This window comes from Lepidothrix coronata, unplaced genomic scaffold (genome assembly GCF_001604755.1).
Source record: "Lepidothrix coronata isolate B3197 unplaced genomic scaffold, Lepidothrix_coronata-1.0 Scaffold170, whole genome shotgun sequence".
Taxonomy (NCBI): domain Eukaryota; kingdom Metazoa; phylum Chordata; class Aves; order Passeriformes; family Pipridae; genus Lepidothrix; species Lepidothrix coronata.
The window spans coordinates 1,723,774-1,742,501 of record NW_016690350.1 but is presented as its reverse complement, the minus strand read 5'-3'; the positions used below and the strand labels follow the sequence as shown (position 1 = coordinate 1,742,501).

Here is an 18,728-nt window from a genome sequence, read left to right as displayed (position 1 = left end):
AAAAAAAATGGGCTGAAGTGAGAAAATCTGATTCTTATTCTAAATCTGGTTTGTGACCTTGGAAGGAGTCACTTCTCTGCACCTCCATTCCCCCTCTGCTTCTTTGCCTTTCTTGTCTGCTCCCATTACAAGCTTTCTAAAGCCTGTTAAGTGTTTATATAACACCAAAAGATAAGATTCAGCTTTCTTTGGAATCAAGAGATAACACAAAACCAGAAACAATAAACCTTATCAACCACCACTTACATTATTGCTCTCCTGTAGTTCCACTATTATGAAACACATTTCAAAATGATTTTCAATAGTTACTTCCCTTTCAAATCAAAGAAAAAGTAAAAAAAGGCTCATGAAAGGAAAGTGTGTTCAAGGGGAAACAGATCTGGTTTATTACAATATATTCCACCTGTTTTAAACACTTTGGCCAAGAGCTGTATTTCTATATCAACCTCTCTAATAGCTGGGCATGACACACCTCTGCTGTTGACCTGGCACCTGGATATTCCCACCCACAGGTGGGTCACAGGAGGTTCTCCTACGTGCTGGAAGCAGGAAAGCCAAGGGGAAGACCGGGGAGCTGCAAAACCACTTCTCCTGCTCTCCCAAAAGAGGGAACACACACACATAGTGTAAATTCCAGGCCAACTCCTACGTCAACAAGGAGAAAGGGGAGCACACAAGGAAATTTTGGTCTGTTTTTACCTTTGTGGGTCACCTTTAAAAGTGATTTTCTTTCCAGCCTCTCTGTATGAATGACAAGATATTCAGTGAGGTGTCTTAAGGGAAAAGAAGTGATAAAGAGGAATCCAGCTAACCTATTTTCTTCCTTGTCACTACTTGATAATCTCTTTATCTGGTCTCATCTCACCAGTTGCAGACAGACTTATTTCCCCACGGACAGACCCAATCCTTCTTCCAGAGTGCACTTGTGAACATGCACCTCCTTTCCCACGGTGTTTTAAATTCACATTGGAATGTCCCCCTGATCTTTTGGGGTACATATAGACAGATTCAGCCCACACAGATGCAAGTGTATTTTACATTGTACATGTTTTAGTCTTTCAGATAGTTTCTGTGGTCAGGGGCACACCAAGAACATTTACATGAACCTCCCCATCAACAGCAGTTTGCAATTTCACTGAAACACAATTCACCAGCACATATATTTTAAATTTCAACCCCTTTGTCGATAAATTATGGTTTCTGATGTGAACAGAAACCATTTTCTAAAGCTCTGCAGTGATTTAGGAACCTCAATTCTATTTTCAGCTGCACCTTAATCCTTCTTGACTTCTATTGAAGGTTTAGCTTAGAAATGTTTGCTCTCCTGCTGGCAACACACTCAGCCTTTCAGAGGGCCTTTACCTCCACAAAGTAATGTGCCTGCAATTTGTAATGCCAAATGCAAATTGCCTGATCCACAGCCTGTGCCAGCTGGGCACAGCCCAACAAAGCTGTGGCAGCCTGGGCCAAGCTTTGCAAGACATGCCTGGGCTGGAAAACAGAGCAAACCCAATCCCAGTCCCACACACAATCACCAGGGCTGCAAAGGGGAGTGGGAAAATCCTTATGCTGGGAATCAGTGCAAAACAGGCCATTTGCAGGATTTCAGTTCATCACAGCCTTGGATTCAGAGAGTTCAAGACAAGATGCTGTTATTCCATCAGGTCTGGACTTCCTGCCATTACATTTCCCCCAGTTATCTCTATATTAAGCCAATTCCCTTGTAATTGATTAAAACCTCTCCTCCAAATAAAAAAAAAATATCTCCTTTTTTATTTAGAGACATGGGGGGAAAAAAAAAAAAAGAAGGAATTCAACATCATTTTAATCAGAGATTCTAAGGGAGGAGGGAATTTTTATTTGTATGTCCCCCTTCTCCTATTTTATAATCTATCTCCAAAATCACAGCAGAGAATAGTAACTCAAGTGCTTTATAGCTCGAATTCATTCTAATCAGCTGTCTCCTATCTTTACCAGCTGTTTGTCTGCTTCTCCAAGATGCTGTGCATCTTGGACTTATTGATCTAGTAAGCTTTAAATTACAGCTATCCATGGGAAAAAAAAGGAAAAAAAAAACCCAGGAGGCAAACTATAACAGGAAAGACCAGAGCTGATAAAGGATTTCTGAAGGGCTACTCACTTTTGCTAAAAGAAAATCTTAATGGCATTCCCTGGAGAGAAGGTCTGTGGGGCTGAAGTTATCAGACAGAGGAAGGGAAAATAGAGCTCACAGGTTGGAGGAAAGGATTTATATCTAAAACATTTTCAGTGGAAAGTGTAGGAAAACATGGGGGAAAAAATACAGGATATAGTATTAATAAGCTGGTCTGTAGCACTGGGTTTGTTGGGTTTATTAGAGCCATATAGTTTGTAGCAGCTCTTGTTTCAGGTCTAGTTGAAGCAGTAAGGATTCACTGCTCCCCAAAACCACTCCTCAGAACCATTGCTCCCATCAGAAAGGCAGAGCAGGAGCAGAGCTGATTTCAGTGCCCAAGTGCAGCCACTGCAGCTTCAGCTCAGACACTGCTCAGGGGGTCACTGCAGGCTGTCCCCAGTGAGCTATTGGGGGGTCAGAGGATCATGGAATGGTTTGGGTTGGAAGGAACCTCAAAGATCATCTCATTCCAACCCCACTTCCATAATCAGGGAACCTTTCACTGTCCTCCTGAAGGAACTCAGCTGACCATAAATATCCACAGTTCTCCTCCACCACAAATCCAACACTCCAGTCAGTGACACCGATTCCCACAGGAAGGTGATCTCAGCTCCTGACAACATGAATCACCTGCTGAAGGTTATCCAGCATTTTGCCCAAGTCTCCTCTGTACCATGAAGACAGAATAACAACTGAGGTGTCTCTGCTCCAGGTGTTCCTGCTGGAAGGAAAGCACCATCATTCCTCCTGTGCAACAGGCACAGCCAGCTCTTGCTTCCCTAGCTCAGGTAAATGGCTCTGGCTGCAGCAAGGTACTTAAGTTTAAAAACCAACCTATTTCACAAAGGGATTGCTGAAACCATGTATGTCTTAATGAGAAAACTTATCTCCCACTCTGTGCTGAAAACTCAACCGGTTGCTTGGTTTTTCAAGGGAAAAAAATCTGCAGCCTTACAAACTGGAATTTATGACGACTGTCCTAGAAACCTTGTGGCCTGAATCAAAGTCAGGTGCCCTGGTCTTATAAATCTACTGGGATTTTTAAAGATGAGAAATTAAAGTACGATCCTTTTCCTCTGTGGGTGTGGACAGAATGTCTGTGTGTCTGGACACCCAGTGCTGCTTTCTGCTCTGCCAAGGCATTTTATTGTTCTGATGTGCCACAAGTGCAGTCGCTTTGCTCTTTCAATTTTTCCAAAAGGTCAGAGGGAGCTGACAGATTTCTGAGTGAGGGAATGCAGTTCATGCTTTCATTCACTCCCTGACTTTGACACTGTGTTGCAGCTCAGAGAGGTGTGGTGCAGGGCAGGAGAGAGGCAGCAGGGCACGAAGATGGCTTTGAGACATCTCTGCTCCCTGTGTTGAGCTGCCCAGGGGCTGCCCTGCTCTCTGAGCAGAACCAGCAGCAAACGCTGAGCCAGGATTAGGTCTGGCATGACCTGCTGCCTCTGGCCATGCCACAGATGGCACAGGCAGATTCCCAGGCTCCTCCAGCTCCTGATGGCAGGGGAAGGGCAGGGATGAGTGGTCCCTGCTGCAATGTGACCTTCACATTTCATCCACCCATTTCTCCCTGACAAATCCACCAACTGATGAAGTAAAAACCTCTGAGTCTCTCTGAAAATGAGAAACTAAATATTTGAGTGTTCCTTGAATTGCACCTGCTACAGATCCCCACAACACAGAGCAAGATAATTCGTAGATTTGGCCCAGAGGACTTGACAAAGCAGAATGGTATCAAAAGCAGGGAATGCTGCCCAGGATGGAGCTCTGGCACTGCTTTGGATGCTCCTGAAGCCAATCTAGTCCTGCAGAGCTGAGCTCTGCACATCAAACCTTCTGAGACCTGGCTCTGCCCTGCAGTGCAGACCATGAAGGTTGATCCTATTTCAGTGACACGTGGGTGGAAAAGGGATGAAAGGACCCCAAATCCCAGCAGCCAGGCCTGGGCAGTGTTTCCATCAGCTCCAGCACCACTGCCAGTGAGGAATAAGCTCCACTTGTGCCTATTAACAGCAGGGTTTTTAAGGAGGAAGTTTTTTCAAGCAATAAAAAGATGCATTAACCAGCTCAGAAAACAGCACAGGATGAAATAGATAAACTGCTACAGCAGAAGGTCAATGTCCTTATGGCTTACAGATCCCACACAGGTGAAAAATGTGCTAAAGGGATTATTTACAGTGATATCTTCAGATTAATACCAAGTACATGAAATTAGTATGGGTTGAGAAAAAAAAAGCAAGAGAGAAAAGAACATCTTTAATAAAGAAACAAACATTTTAAGTGTAATTTTACCCATGTGCATTATGAATACAACCCAGTGTGCTGAGAAGAGTCAGCACAACAGTTTTCCATTTCTTAAATAATATGATTATTTTCTCTTTAGCAACAGTAGGATCTATTAATTTTACAGGAATAACATTAAGAAGTCTAGTTTAGTAGACACGTTTTGCCAATATTTCAGTTTTCCCACTAGGAAATGCGTTTCTGCTCTGTCTCATATTTAGAATAAGGTGGCTCAATAACACCAGACACAGTGTTACAAGTTGCTCAAATATCTGTTTATTTATTACTAAAAGGACTATCAGAACATGAAGAGAGCCTTGAAATACTAATCATAGCTGTCTAGGACCATCACATGATGTGAGCCAACAATTCCTGTGATTTACTGTACCAATAAAAGAAGGCAGCCGTGAACATTTTTGTAAATCAAGTCTATTGGGCCAGATTTTGCTCCTTGATTACTCAGGCATAAGAAATGTTATAGCACTTTACCAGTACATAATTCAGGTGATGAATTTGATAATATGGATAGGCAGCATTAAAAGCTGTTATAATGTTTACCAGAGGGAAATCACCTTGGCTCCAACTAACACACAAAGGCTCATGCTCACACATGCACACACACTCTCTCTCTCTCTGAGGTTTGTCAGGGCAGCAGAGCCCTTTTTCCCCTAAAAAAAATGTCAAGGTCTGTGCAAAATCACCCAGATCTCATGTACAGCTCTGCCACACCACCCCAGGAGGTGAATGTTCAGCAGTTAAACTCCGTGCCATGACTTGCACGCTTGTGTCGAGTTTAAATTTGCAGTTTACACCAGGTGTTATGATCCCTTGAGGGAACCTGTGACTGGCAGAGAATCACCTCTGTCAATATGTCCCTCCTGGGTCGATAAATCCTGATAGTCAATAAAAGTCAGTGAGCAAAACCGACCCAGCAGGAGCCTTGGGGTGAAATTTGGCACACTTAGTACCTGCCTATTAGTTAGAATGATTCTGCATTTAGGGTCCCCAAGGTAAAGAGAGCACTTTCACTTGGTTTTAATAACCTTCTAATGCACAAATCTGTGTTACCACCTTTCCCTGAGCTCTTCAACATGGATTGTGTGCAAACTGAATGGCACATGGGCTGAGAAAAGGATTTCTCCTGAAGAGCAAAGGCAGCACCCTGAGTATCTCTGTGCCAGCTGAAAAATATCCACCACACTCCAGGAGACCCATGAATTCCCATCACAGTACTGGGGGTTTAGGAATGAAAACAGCCAGAAAACTTAGTTCTGTGGTTTTTTTAAGATATAAATTAGTTTTCAACTATTCACATCCATGTGGCAAAACACGTGGTCCTTCTCAGACACTCTGGAGCAAATCTTATCATGCAGTCAGAAAACCCCAGAATGGTTTGGGTGGGAAGGGACCTTAAAGCCCATCTCATTCCACCCCTTGCCTTGGCCGGGGCCCCTTTCCCTTGGCCCGGTTTGTTCCAGTTTTTTCCACCTTGGTTTTGGCCCTTTCCGGGGTTGGGGCGGCCCCGGTTTTTTTGGGATCCTGTGCCAGGGCCTCTCCACCCTCCCGGGGGGGATTTTTTTTCCTAATATCCAATCTAAATCTTCTCTTAGTTTGAATCCATTCCCCCTTGTCCTGCCACTGCATAAGTAGTCTCCAACTCGAACAAATCACTGTAGGTTTTTTAAACTTATTTTTATTTACACCATCTGACAAAATATCCCCTAATGTTTCCTGGTTATAAATTTTATGCATTATGCAAATTTAACTGAGGATGCTCTTCTCCACTCTACAACACAAAAGTCCATCATATGTGAGCTGCCACGATACGTGAACTCCAAAAGATCAGAAGGACCAAACCCATGACAATAAGTACAAATAACATACCCAGGGTCTTGAAATTATTTTAAAAATAATCAGTTTTGCTGCTGCCCTCTTCACAACAGATTTCGAGTATAGTTTTAATTAAGGAATATTTTCTTCCTGTTGTAAAGACAGTTCACTGTTAATTTATAATTTTCGGGGTCTTTTTTTCCTGGAAATGTCCTGTAAACGCACATGGATGCTGTCCAACATTAAAATTGGAAACTTAACCTTATAATATGTGACTCTATGTTCAGATTGCTAATGATCATATGAACTAATAAGTAACTTATTTGGCACCTAAAATGATAAGCAAAGCCAGGAAACAAGCAAACCAAAAGATTTCTAGACCCAACTGGCAAATGATTTACAGACTAAAAATTTCTCTAGAGATTAACTTATAAAAGTTAATGACTTTCAAACAGAAGGCAAAAATGAAGTCAATAGTCTGAAGTTGTTCATTATACCTCATTTGTTCAATTCTAATCTTGATTTGGTCATCAACTCTCTGCTTGTTGATAAGACAGTCAAGCCACGCAAACAAAGTGATATTTGTTCACATAACAATATTGAACCCTTAGACAGCATTTTTCATCATCAAATCTCCAAACCTTCTGCAGAGAAGGAGAGCTTTGTTATCCCTGATTCAGATAAGGAAATTGCAGCAGGGGGGATAATTGCAGAGCCAGAAATAAAACTTCCGAGTGCCAGGCTAATGGCCCAAGTAACAGCACAGGGCACTTGATTAGCACAGAGACAACTGAGGTCAAGATGGGCCATTGCAGCATTGCAACTTTTGAACTGTTGAAAGCATGAGGAGAAAAGTGCAACAGGAAAAATTACATTAATTCAAGTGCTTTCCTCTGCCACTTAAGATTTCAAGTGTTCTGTTAACTCCTTCTCCCCACAGACATGAAGAAAGACTTTATACCAACTATCCCCCATCAGGAAAGGTCATTAAGGATATGCTTAAGTTATTAAGGTACCCCAAATATTTAGAAACCAATAGGGTTTTGAATTATTTTTAGTCCATCAGAAAAAAATACATGTTGGGAAAGGCACTGTAAAGGATTAAAAGCTGTTAGAATCTACGTCCAGGACACAGAATTCTCCTCAGAAGAGACTAATGAGTCAGAATTATTTCTCAAGACCTTTATGCTGTGCTGTGAAACAGGTGATGGGTTTGCTGGGAGCTTGCGGGTCAGATGAGAGAGGTCAGCAAGGAAGATCTTGCTGTGGGATTTTGCTGCCCACCACCCAGGCGAGAAATGGAAGTGGATAAAGCTTTATGCAGCCTTCACAATCAAAGGCCATGGTCATCCTGGGGGACTTAAAGCACCCTGGTATTTGCAAATATGGCACTGGTGGTGCACAAGCAACTGAGATTTCCTGAGACAACATCAGTGCTGAAATTCAGGGGGGCAGTTTGGCTTCCTCAGAGAGATAGAAGGTGTGGTGCTGTGGGTGACTGCCCTTGAGTGCAGAAGGACACAGGAAAGCTCCTTGATCTTCAAGGAAAACATCCTCAAAGCAGAAGAACAATCCACCCCGAGGAGGGGGAAGTGGAGCAGACGTGGCAGAAGGATAACTTGGCTGGACATGGAATTCCTGACTGACTTCAAACACAGAAAGAAGTGAACAGAAGGTGGGAGTGGGAACTATCCAGGAGGACTACGGAAGCCTTGCCCAGACTGCAGGGAAAAAATTAGGAGAGCCAAAGCCAGGTGGAGCTGAAGCTGGCAAGAGATGGTACAGACAATTAGAAAGGTTCATCCATAGGTACAACTGCAGTAAAAGACCAGGGAAAATGTGGGTGACTCCTCAATATGTCAACAAAACTACTAACAAAGGGCATAAATGAAGGATGAGGCATTCAATGACATTTTTGCCTCAGTCTTTATGGGCAAGGCCTCCTCTCGGGCTGCCCAGATCCGTGGTCCTGATGTCTTTGTCTAGGGTAGGGAAGTCCAATTTACGGCAGAGGAAGATTTTCTCCGGAGCCACTTAATCAAACAACCTACAGAGGTCTGTGAGTGTGCAGGAAACAGGCTGACATCACTCTGAGGCTGCTCTTCAAGTCTTTGAAATGTGGCAATTGGGGGATCCTTCTGGTGACTGGAAAAGGCAACTGCCATGGCCACCCTCGAGAAGGAACAAGACACAGCAACATCCAACTGCCTGGTGACTGTCACCCCAATCCTAAAGATAACAGAACAAATCTTCACGAAGACAACTTGTTCAACCTCTTCACATCTTCATTAACAACTGAGACAATGAGAGCAGCAAGTTCCCAGGTGACAGCAGAGCTGGGGAGCTGCTGACACACTGGAGAGCAGGACGGATGTTCAGTGGTGTCTCAGCAGGGCTGGAGAAGGCAGCTGACAGAAAACTGCCAACATTCAGACAAACCAGACATGAAACTCTGCAAATTGAAACCCACGGAGCAGAAAGCAGCTCCAGGGAAGACAGGCTGGGGGTTGAACAGGAGCTGGCAGTGATGGTGATGGACGCCAACCTCATGCCAGGCTGCGTTTGCAGGAGCAGAGCCAGCAGGGCAAGGAAAGCAATTCCTACTCTTTATTCAGCACTTGTGAGACTGCATCTGGAACAGAGCGTCCAGTTTTGGTTTCCCTGTCACAGAACACTGACAAACTGGCAGAAATTCAGCAGAGAGGACCAAGATGATGAAGGGGCTGCAGCACAGAACTGAGGAGAAGCTGCTGAGGGAAGTGTGTTTGTGTAGCATGGAGAGAGAAGGCTAATCACTGTTTTCACCCAGACAAAGCCTTGAGCAGCCTGATCTAACTTCAAAGCTGTGCCTACATTCAGCAGGAGGATGGACCAGATGACCTCCAAAGGTCCCTTCTAATCTAAATTATTCTACAATTTTAATGGCTTCTCCTTCCCTTGTACTTATCGCAGTGCATTCACTCGCAAAGTATCATTTGGAAATAATTATTCTGACTTTGTGCAACATTTTCAAATGCAATCCAAAATTCCATACATATTTGAGAAGCACCCAGATGCAGGTGAGGAATATCATGGCCTAAAAGCCAGTCAGCTGGAGCCAATTAAAGCACCATCAACCTCCCATCACACCAAAATGCCTAATTGAACTTCCACCCTCCGTGCAAGATGGAGATTTTTGCCTCCTCCACAGAAGCCCAAAATGAGGGGTTCACTGCTCTGGGTCTCTGCAAAGCAAGATCATTATCAAAACACAACGATCAAAACAGGAGATGCCTTGCACCGATTAAAATAATGTTATTCCACCCTCGAAGGGAAAAAAGAACATTTCCCCTGCAAAGACATGACCTCGGATGTTTAGTCAGAGACACCCATTTTTACCCTCCTGGCTAATGCAGAACATGAGCAGGAGCAAGTGCCACCCATGCATATTTAGAATTAAACTTCAAAAGCAAGTGGTTCATTAACGTGAGGAAAACTGAGACGTGTTTGATTGATCGTTAGCCACGGTCTAATAAAACCTGAGCTTGGGTTTAGAAAGATGGGGGGGGAAAAAAGAAAAAAAAAAGCTAAAATGTATGTTGACTGAAATATATAAACTTCCAATGAAAAGCAATTGGTATTTATAGCTGCTGAATAATGCACTCATTACTATTCATTCTCATTACTGTGCGTTTTGCAACTGTCACAAAAAATATGGTGACTGACTGACAGCTTTTAAAATATTTTTATGCCTCAAGAACCAAAATAGCTGAAAGAGAGCTGGAATTTGGAATTCAAAAAAAAACCGGACAAACTGCCAATAATACAGCAACCTAAACTTCTCTTAATTTCATTTTTTTGTGCAAATTTGCCCAGTCTTCTGAGTTAATTTGAGTCATCATTTTGCTTTTCTCCTTTTTTTGTGGGGGAAAAGAATCATATTTCCTTCCTATTTGGCTTTACTAAGCTGTGAAAAATCTCTGTATATCAGAAAGAGTATGAGCAACATTTTCCCCTAATTAGTCCATAAAAATGCTAATTTCTCTAATGAATCAGATTGAAATATCACAGGAGTAGGTAATAGCACAAATATAGAGTTTGCTTATGGGGTAGGCTTTTGCTAATCACTACCACAGCACTGGGCAACTCATGAAACCAGTCCTATAATGAGGTTAGAGAGGTAAAACATGCTCATCTTAATTTTTTTGAGCAAAAAAAAAGACAGTTACTTGCCTATGCAGTCCCAGCAACCTTGAATTCATGTCTACATGTGAAGAAAACCAGACCCCCAGTATTTACAGCCCAACCCTTCCATCCCCACGCAAGCAGAGGTCCTCTGCCTGTTTGCTCAGGCTGAGGATGGGGCTATAAATCTTTATTCTGCCCAATTTCATTGTTAATATAATCCATTTCTGAGACTGATAAAATAATACTTTCTTTTTTTTTTTCCATGGACCAGTAGCTAATAATGTCACCACTTTGAATTACACAAGACTGAGGTCATTGTCTGTCTGCCCCACAGCATCTCTCTCTAATTTTCTTCCTGTCCTTACACTTTTGCTTTTGCCTTCTGTGCTGGTACATACTAAGGCACTTGTATCCAGGAAGGAGTGGTCTTTCTCCGAGTCAAAAACCTAGTAGAATCAATGAGCTCTTAGAGGAAATCTCCTAGGGTTTGACCTTCAGGGTGGCCTTTTCCTCTTTAAACCCCATGTAAAACAGCGATTCTGCCAGTCAATCCTCAGGAAAAGATTTAAAGAAAGGGACTGTCGCCCATTGGTGGCACCAGAAATCTAAGCAGGAATTAAGCAGCTTGAAAAAGCCTTTAAATTCATCTTGCCATTCTCCCAGAGCTCTGCATATATTCTTCGTGGCCCTGTGTTCCCCGAGCCCTTTGATCATTCCATATTGAAGTAGTCTCTTGTTTAATACGCAGCTCCGATGACTCCACGATAACATCAAAACAGAAGGGAACAGAAAGGACATGAAAGAATATGAAGTCAATGGCTTCCCCAATCACAACACACAAACAGGGCTAGTTAAAAGCCACGGCTTTACAGAGCTGCCTTTATGCTCTCACAAAGCTTCACGCAGCGTTAAGACCAACTACAAACTGGGACTAATGATTAAAACTACATTGGGCTGCCTTTCTTCTGCTTTAATTGTTGCTCGCTTTGCTCAGAGGGATTAGATCCACAAATCCAGCACCTATCTTTGTGCTTCAGCCCAGAAGTCCATGGCACCAGCTGGTCTAACCAATTTTTCTGTTAGAAATCAGGGCTTCCAAGACAGAGTTTCCTCAATACATGGTCCTTCATCCTTGTACCGTCATGGAATGGTTTGGCTTGGAAGGGACCTCAAAGATCATCTTGTTCCAACCCCTGCCATGGGTAGGGACACGTTCCACTAGACCAGGTTGCTCCAAGCTACATCCAGCCTGGTCTTAAACATCTTATAATAGAGCTCCAACCATCCTCTAGCCAGTTCTAGAGGCATTTTGAACAAGAAGCAAAAAGAGAGAAGTTTCGTTGAAATCTGTCTTGTGCTCTTCTAAGAGTATCAACCCAATTCAACCAAAAAAAAAAAAAAAAAAGAAACAAAGCCTATTTACACAAGATTTTTTCTTCCTGATCTCCAACATCTTCCTGTTTCAGTGTTTACATAAAACTCCACAGTATGTTGTGGAGGCCAGACAGACGGAAAAGTTGATGTCTACTGTCTAGAACTGATCTCACACTTGGTTCTCATGCCATATTTCTTGGCTGCCTACACTCATGTTAATCTGCTAAACCCACTTGGAAAGCAACATATCACTTGTCCTCAGTTCTGTTATTCATCAGACAACCAGGATGGCAGCTCCATGACTGACTGCTAATTATCCTTTCCCACTGCATGTCAGAGCCCGTTGCATTTTCGGCAGCAATTTATTCTTCCTCCCATGGAGTCCTGAGGTGGAAGCTGAGGCCTATTGAAGTCAGTGACAAAGGCCCCATTGACTTCAATTGTGTTGGGAATTCATCTTTTAATGGGAAGAGACCTGCCTAAGTGTTATTTAGTGTATGATGTCAACACTCTGAGATAACAATGACATGAGGGTAACATGCACATCACCAGCGGTGCCAGCACGGGACACGGCCCTCCAAGGCTCTGTCACATCCCAGACAGGAGCATGGCACCTTCCCATTCCAGCTGCCTCCCAGCACAGAACAGCCTCATGTCTGGTCAAGCCCAGTGCACACAGCATGGTGTGTAACTCCTGGGATTGGCCAGGGTGATGGGGACATCCCCTTTGCTCCGTGGGCTGGATCCGTGCTGAGCCCACAGCCTGGGCTGTTCAGATCCAGTGTCTAAAATGGAGATACAATCCCTGTCTACAAAAGCAGCTTGGAATAGCTATGGAAATATTAATTCACAGTGTACACTGCACCTGAACTTCTTTAAGAGGAGCTGAAAAGACAGTTAGTGAGATGGCAAAGGAATCTCACCTTTCCCTGACTTCCTATTTCTCCTCCTGGACGTGCTGGCAAGAGGGACAGCAACATTGCCCAAAATGCTAATTCCTTACGCAAAAAATTGTAGTTTCCACCTGAGAGTGTTTTGTGTATGTAAATGAGAAATGAAAGCTAAAATCCAAGTGTTGCTTAACACACTTTCTGAATTACAACAGGCCTTGAGGATGGTTTTGCTGCTTTGTTCGGGTTTTTTCCCCTTCCTGATTTGTCTTTTCCCTCACCTATTCCTGCTGCCTTACTCCCCCCAGCTTACACAGACCAAAGTGTTTCCGTTTTGTGTTCACCCTCAGCTGGAGGACTCCCCTTGCCTGAACTCCCAACTGGAAAGAAAGATGCTCAAGCCAAATTCTCAGCACAGCCCATGAGATTTTAATAAAATATATTTTTTTCTGTGCTTCTGCATGAACTGATTTCAACTTGCTGCTCCTTTGTTCTGTGCAAGGCTGGTTTTCCCTTTGCTAATCCTGTACCACACAAGCCAGCTGACCTCTGAGGAAAAGGGAAATCCATTCTCCTCAGTCGGGATTGGTCTCTGGAGCTTCTAAACCACTGAAGCCTTTTACAATCCTGAGTTTGCTTTTCTGATGCATCCTAATATTGCTGTTGTTTAAAAAAAAATTATGCAGAAAATTATTGCTTAAATTAATAGCAATTCTTATCTATGGAAGGAAAAAAGAAGAATGATAAGAATCAATCATGATTTCTATGTAATATGGGCTGTGACAAAGCTGTGGAAGAGGGATTGTAAAAACTATCTCAAAATATGAAGCAGAATCCACAAGACAGAAAATAAATAAATAAATGAAAATCAATCTGCACTGTACTGGTTGTTTGCAAAATTAGAACAATTAATTCTGTGTAAACTAACCTATCAGGAAAGCACACTGTGGGGCTCCTGATAGCTGATATTGCACTACACTGTATTAAGGAAAGAATGATTTAATGAGATCCCTGGAGAGTCTCCATGGACTTGGATCATCCTCTCAAAAAGACCATTTTTACCCCATTTAGCCGCCAGTATGTTGCATCTCTGATACACACATGAACAAAAAGAAAAAAAAAGGAAAACCCCACCTAAAAAGCACTATTAACACAATTATCAGCACCAATAGGAATTGCATCTTTCAGGATCAAAAAGGACATTATGTCATTTTCAATACATAAGAGCCATCAGAAATAACATCTGTATCTTAAAACTCACTGCACTTAAAGCCACTTACAGCCAGAACAGCAGCAGCACAAAGAAAGCTTTTACACACGGGGGGGTGTGAAAAAACATCATCATCATAATAATAACAAAAATAAAATCACAGAATGCTTGCCAGAACAATCTCCAACCTGACTTTTATTAATATTTTATTTTTCTTTAAGTAAAGACCTAGTGTAGAGCTTGCAAAATGCAATAAGTGCCCCAGTTTAACATTTGATTTTTCAAATAAAGTGGAGAAAAGCACCTTCAGTCCCAAACCCAAAATGGCTGTATTTCCAACTGCTCATTTGCTGGAAAATAACAGCTGGGAAACAGCAAGGCAGAATATCTGATCAGGAGCTTAGTGCTAGGGTTAGAAGCTGTTCTATTTGCAGATTCTCTGCAAAAAACCATGTATAACCACATTTGTGTCTCCAGCCTGAGCAATCAATATTCTCAGGTTTCAAAACCTTTTCCAGAGAAGTCTGTGAATTTTTCTCACCGTCTGATCTGTTTAACACGAGTGTTTCTGCCAAGTGGGGCCTCAGATTAGAGGGGCAAACCCCTGAAAATTTCAAATGAAGCGCAAATAAATAATAAACCAACAAAGGAATCCTTATAAACATTCAAACCACCCTGTAAATTAAGATGAATTACTGTAAATTAAGATAAATTACTGCATTTCCTCTCCAACTGTACTGTTAGACTTGATGGAAGTACCAACTCTCTACATCACTATCATAGGGCTGGACAGCACTAATATAAACCAGGCTGTGATGCCAGTGTTGATTTGCAATATTTTCATGTTTCAGCAAGTTAGTAGCTCAAAGATTAAACGTTTTAAGGAGTTAACAGGAATACTCAAGAGCTTAAGCATTAAGCAGTTAATGAATGCAAATCAACACGCCAGAATATGCTGAATTATCATCGTGCTGCTCCCAGTTCACCTGGGCCAGCCCATGTGACACCCTCTGCCATGATCCCACCTGGACCACGAGACACCCCAAAAGAACAGCTGGAAGAAGCCAACCTGCAGGAGGTTGCTCCCAGGCAGCCACCACTGAAGCCTCTTCTCCACAGGGAAGTGGATTCCAGCCCGTATTAATCACCCCTAATTGATTTTACAACACTAGGAAACTGAAAAAAGAGCTCAAATACAGTCTTTGAGTCCTAATATTTACACGGGCAAACATTTGTTTATCTGTCAGCTGTGTAATCTCAGGGCCTCTGCAGAGCCCGGGACAGTCTCTTAAGTAGCTTTCTCCAGTTTTGATTAGCTGCCTCCATAGCCAGCCCTATAAATATTCCTAACATTTGCACCCAGTGGACTAAGTGTTTTCTTGAGCAGACTAATTGGTTCACAACCCCTGCTAAGTATCAGCCATATCATCCCTGACTGCCATGGGCTACGATCATCATTAGCCAAGTGACAATCTCCCAGAGAATTTGGGCTCTTTAATCTCTGCTCTCCCCGAGGACATCAGATTTATTGGGGGCTAAAGCCATCAGAGTTTGCTCTCACTCCTTTCTTACTCTCCATTCTCAGCACAGAAGGAAAAACCTTGTGAGCATGGTGACCCAGAGGAAGTTCATGTCCACACCACCACGAGATGTTACAGATCTTGGGGACAGTGCTGTTGGGGCAGAGGGACAGATCCTGTCTGCATCCACATTTCCACAATTTCCAGGAGAAATGTAAATTAACAGATCCCAGCTGAAGTCACACCCTGATGGAAGAAGTCCTTGAACTTCATCTTTCCTTTTGTTGACCCCACACTAACACCAAAATGTCATAGCTGGGGCAATCCCAGGGGCTGCAGAACCACCCTGTGTGTGAGTACACCTGCCCTGAGACCCAGCTGTGGGGAGGAGAGGAAAACTGAAGCAGGAGAAGCAGAGAAAGAGATGAAACACAGGTCAAAAGCTGGAGCAAAAGGTGAAAAAGAGAATAAAGGTGGGAAACTGAAAGGCAAAGTCTGAGAGGACATCATGTCTTCAGAAAGGCAGAACCCACACAGAGAGTAGCAGCTCCTGACAATTCCAACCTAAATCTGGAGATTCAGGGAAGAAACAGGGGCTTTCTCTTTGTTTTGTTTCATCAGGAAGAAAAAGTTCCACTCCTAAACTCAGGAAATACTTTAAAGTGTTTTAGATCTGGAGTGTTAAGTTCTCTTACTTCAAAAGACACACAAATCACAGACACCAATTTACTGACATAGCTAAAAAAACCACCACAATAAAGAAGGGCATTGTCTCCTCATTGCACCTCTCCCCATCCAAAGGGAAGAGCAAATACCTTGGCACAGACAAAAAGCCCTTCCTGGCCCTCTGGATTACCTGCTTGCAGACCAAATTCTTCTTCTTAAAAATATCCCTGCCCACTGCTGCTGGAGATTCACCTGAGCATTTCAGCCCCAGAGGGGAAATGAGATGTTAAACCACCACTCACCATCTGAAGGCAGAAGGAAAAAATCCAGCTTTTCCCTGTTGGCCTTTGTGAGTTTTACAGAGAAGCAGGGTTATTAAAGGATGAAATCAAAGCAGCTCTGATGGACACAGCCTGTCTCTGTCCAAACTTGTCCCAAGACAATAAACTCTGGGGTTTTGGGACCAGAGCTTCACCCCAGCAGTGTCTTCCCATCACAGCAACCCAGCAGCATGAAGAGTTTTATTTTTCTTTGAGTCATGCTGAGAAATCTCCGCAATTTGTAGCTTTGGAAAGCCTCCGCATTCACATTTAATTTGAAATTATATCCTCCCTGTCAAAACATGCCTGGGGGCAAGTCACTTATGAAGAAAAAAAAAAAAAGAAGAAAATATAAATCTGAATTTTCCTGTCTGCTCTGAGTCATAACATCTGCCACAGATGTCAGCAGCCAAAGACAGGAGGATGTTCTTCCTCAGAGAGGAGCACCCAAATAAAGCAATACCCCAAAATAGAAGGAATCTGAATCACCTCTGAGGCAAGACCTTAAATATTAGGAACAAATATTAGTACATGAGCTTTCCAACACTTCTCATGTGCCCACACTAGGCAAAACACCAAATTACATACCTGTCTATTTAAAAAATAGAAGGTATAAATGCACTCATATAAACACACAAATTACAGGGGTGCAATACCAAGATTCAAAGTTCATGCCTCTGGAATAAATCTAAAAATTTGATATGCTGCATATTGTGCCTGAAAGGGAAACAACCAGAAGCGAAGCAGCTCATCCATGTTGCTGGTACTGTGATTATTTTCGGGGAAGATAAATGTAATATCAGATTCAAAAGCTCAAGGCAAAAGCTACTGCCTGTTGCACCAAATGGTTTTGAAATATAAATAAATATATGAGATATACGATCTTATTTCCATGAAGTGCCATGATGGTTAAATAATTCTATGCAAAATCATGCATATATAGTAATTTAACTAATTGTGTGTACATATATATATATATATATAAAAATAAATAAAAACACCTTTTCCACTCAATCTACTTCAGAAAGGTCCAGGACACCCAGTTCAAAGGGAACTGTGGAAACCCTTGCAGGAGACAGTTCCAGAATAATCTGTCCAGGGAGACATTAATTTCCCCATCCCTATATTTAGAAGCGACCTATGATCTAAAACATGAGCCTTCCTCGAGGGTCAGAAGAGATTTGTTTCATTTTATGCAACTGAAGTTAAATTCACAAATAGCCCCTGGCCTTCAGGAGGCTGAAGGAGAAGAGGGTTTAGATTGGATTGTTTTCTTTCTACAAAAAATATCAATAGGAAGCATCTGCTCAGCAGCCCAGGGTACTCAAGATGCAACTGAGGTGGGAGATCCTGTACAAAACGCCTTAGAAAGGGCTAAAAATATTAATTATTAATAATTATTAGAAATTTAGATGAGCTGCTGATATAGTCTTTGACCTTTGACAACAAACACTCAAAAATTAAAAAATAGAAAGGACTAAACGAGACAAAAATATGGAGAATATTAAAGGTCCCTTTAAGAAAGGAATGAAAAGAATTATCAGTATTTCATGTACAGACCAAGTGTTTCAAGGAATTGACATGACAGACTTAAGTATTTATGAAAACAGGTGAAACAAGGTCAAACAGTCACTTCAATGATCACATCAGAATTAAAAGACAGCAAGTTTAAAATGGGGAAAAAAATCACAGTGATTAACTTTGTGAACTGTCTGACACCAGATTGTTATCGATACAAAGGGCAGAATGATTGGAAGAATGATTAGATGTTTAAAGTGTTAATAATAATACTTTCCCAAGCCAGGATAAGAATTTATAAGAGCTATTGATCTCATGTTTCAGGATGGAAGCCAAGAAGTAAATGCTTGGGAAGAAGGGAAAAAAATAAAAGAAATCTTTCAGGGACACTTTGCTCCTTAATTGTGATTATGAGAGCTCAGGGGAGGAGGGAGGAATGTTTGGGGTTGGGGTTTTTTTGTGGTTTGTGTTTTTTTTTTTTTCCCAGGGTGTTGAGTCATCCAGTATTAGTTACTAAGAGGGAGAGCATTCCAAGTTAATTGGATCTTTAATCGGATTGAATAGGGTAATTCCTACCTCTCTGCGTTCCTAATGGATGTCACAATGTCAGGAGTTAAATGCTGAAGTGCTGCTCTGATTTGAGAGCAGCTTCTGGGGAATCCTTAGGCAAAGACAATTACTGAGATGTCCATTGAGAAAGAAAATGATCATGAAGGTTGATACACTTCCAACAGAATTTCTGAATAATTAGTTAGTCCACTCTTACAGGTAGGGCAGACACTCTTGAATGAT

The 18,728-nt window shown here is 42.2% G+C and overlaps 1 protein-coding gene across 8 annotated transcripts in view; it reads right to left on the bottom strand.

Annotated features, from left to right (window-relative positions):
* The window catches only part of CHL1 (cell adhesion molecule L1 like), a 145,539-nt gene that overhangs the window by 107,393 nt on the left and 19,418 nt on the right, over positions 1–18,728 (bottom strand). The window lies entirely within an intron of this gene.